We start from the raw sequence: 2,403 nt of genomic DNA on the forward strand, positions 1-2,403 counted from the left end.
CCAGGGCCAAAAGAATGGGAATGGGTGGGTAGGGAAGTGGGGGGCGCTATGGGGAACTTTTGGGATAGCATTGGAAATGTAATTGAGGAAAATATGTAATAAAAATATTAAAAATTAAAAAAATAAATAAATAAAAGGAGAAAAAAAAAAGAGTGAGACGCCAACATGTGAATTTGGGGGTGACAGTCAGCATGAATTGGGAAGCTGTCCAGGGCTCACAGGACAGGTCCCCTCTGTCTTCTGTATTGCCATTGTAAGTCATCACCACCAAAGGCAGGGAACCCCAGACTCAATGCAATGCAAAAATGCACCAAGGACGTCAGGTACATGATTTAAAACCACCACAGTTTCATCAGTAGAGTGCTTAGCTACCATGCACGAGGCTCTAGGTACAATCCCCAGTGCCAAATCCATAAAATGATCACAGGACACAGTCAGATCTGTGAAGCGATTGGCTATAGTTCAGTGGGGACTTCCTTTGATGATGAAGAGCAGTGTGGAAGTGTAAGCTAAATAAATCCTGTCCTCCCCTACTTGCATCTTGGTCATTATGTTTGTGCAGGAATAGAAACCGTGACTAAGACAAGGAAGGACCTTTCTCTGTAGTCAGCTATCCTTCCATTCTGCAAGCACAGTTCACAATGGCCCAGCATGGGGACTGAAAGGTTGGTGGCTAGAGGGTGGAACATAAACACCGACCACACACGAGACACCTCTTCTGGGCCAGCATTCTAGATCTTGTTTAATTCTAACAGCACCTGAGGATAGACAGATGCAGAGTTGGTGCTTGGGGCCCCTCATCTGCAGAACAGGAGCCTGCCAGTGTGTGGTATGAGGCGGGGGTGGGGGGGGTGGGGGGTGGAGCTGGGAAGAAATAAGGCTGAAGGCCCAGGCAGAGCCAGATAACAGCAGGCCCAGGCTCAAAATTCCTCAACTGGGGGATGACTTCATCTTTAGGCTGTGTGGCTTCCCTGGAGATATTCTCAAGCAGAGAAACTCGAGGTCAGATTTTGGAGGAAGAGAAGAAAGTAAGAGAAGCAGGCAGAAAGCTGGTACATTGATCTGAGAGAGACATGGTGAGGGTCTCAGCCAGACAGGTAGGTATAACTCTCTACTTTCAAAATCTTGAAGCCCATGTGAGTCAACGATCAGGACATTGAGGACAGTCTTTTCAAAGGAAATCACAAGCCTTCTTCAAGTCCTTTCATTTTAGGAGCAAAATTTGAGTTTACTGGTTCTAGGACACGGGGAAGGCTTGCTGCTGGAAGAAAGTTCACAGAGATCAATCAGCTAAGTCCAATTGAAAGACTGAGGTCAGCGTTCTCCAGACAGGCCAGGTTTCTGTGGTTCTGAGTAACCATCAGCTGGCTTCAGATGTTCCAGCAGGCAAGCGGGCAGTACAGCACGGGTACAGGCTATAGAGCCAGGTTGGGTGCCACTCCTGCCATCGGTAGGGTTCACAGAGGCCACACTCCAACCTCAAGTAAGACTGAAGCCTAGGCAGGGTGGTGGTGGCACATGCCTTTAATCCCAGCACTTGGGAGACAGAGGCAGGTGGATCTCTGAGTTCAAGACCAGTCTGCTCTACAGAGTGAGTTCCAGGACAGCCAGGGTTGCACAGAAAAACCCTGTCTCAAAATAAATGAATAAATAAATAATATAATATATATGTAAATATGTATTATATTATATTATATTATATTAAGGAGCCTCTTCCCAATTCTTGCTGCCTTCTTTGTGGGCTCCAAAGAGGGACACCCTAGGCCATCTCCGGGAGGGCATCATCAGCCACAGTCATGATCCGGATTGTCCACTGATGCCAGGCACAGGCTTGGAGTATTTCTGTATACTTTGCTGTTTTCTCCTCCTGAGAGCCATCGTAAAGTCAGCCAGGCAAAGCCATGTCACTGTGCACACAGGCTTCAAGCTCCAAAGGACTGACTTGAGACCCTGGTCTTGTGCTGATGGCCCTGAGATCTAAGGTACGGTGTTCCCCCCCCTCCCCCTCTGACCCTCTGTTTTCTCACTGATCCGCCTTACTGGGGCTCCGTGGCTGCAGCGGCTGCATTTTGCCTGGAGGACCCTGCCAGCATCAGGAGAATTTGTACCTGGGTTTGGGAGGGTGAGATCTTAGTTTTGAAGTGACAGATAAGGAAGCCTGAGAGGGCAAACCACATGTCTTTTGTGGTTTTTCTGGTTGCCTCTGCTTAGGGTGCTGCCTAGAATCTTACACACACCCAGCTGCTGTTTCCAGCTGCCACTTGAGGCCAGAAGAGTCTTTCCTCCCCATTCCTAAGTGACTCAGCATCTGTACAATGGCTGGAGGCCATCTGGACAGTATCCAGGTAGGCCTTTGGAGACATTTTTGAAGAGTAGGAGTGTACTGTCTTAAAGAAGTCAGGG

Source organism: Mus caroli, chromosome 5 (assembly GCF_900094665.2).
Source record: "Mus caroli chromosome 5, CAROLI_EIJ_v1.1, whole genome shotgun sequence".
In the NCBI taxonomy this organism is placed as follows: domain Eukaryota; kingdom Metazoa; phylum Chordata; class Mammalia; order Rodentia; family Muridae; genus Mus; species Mus caroli.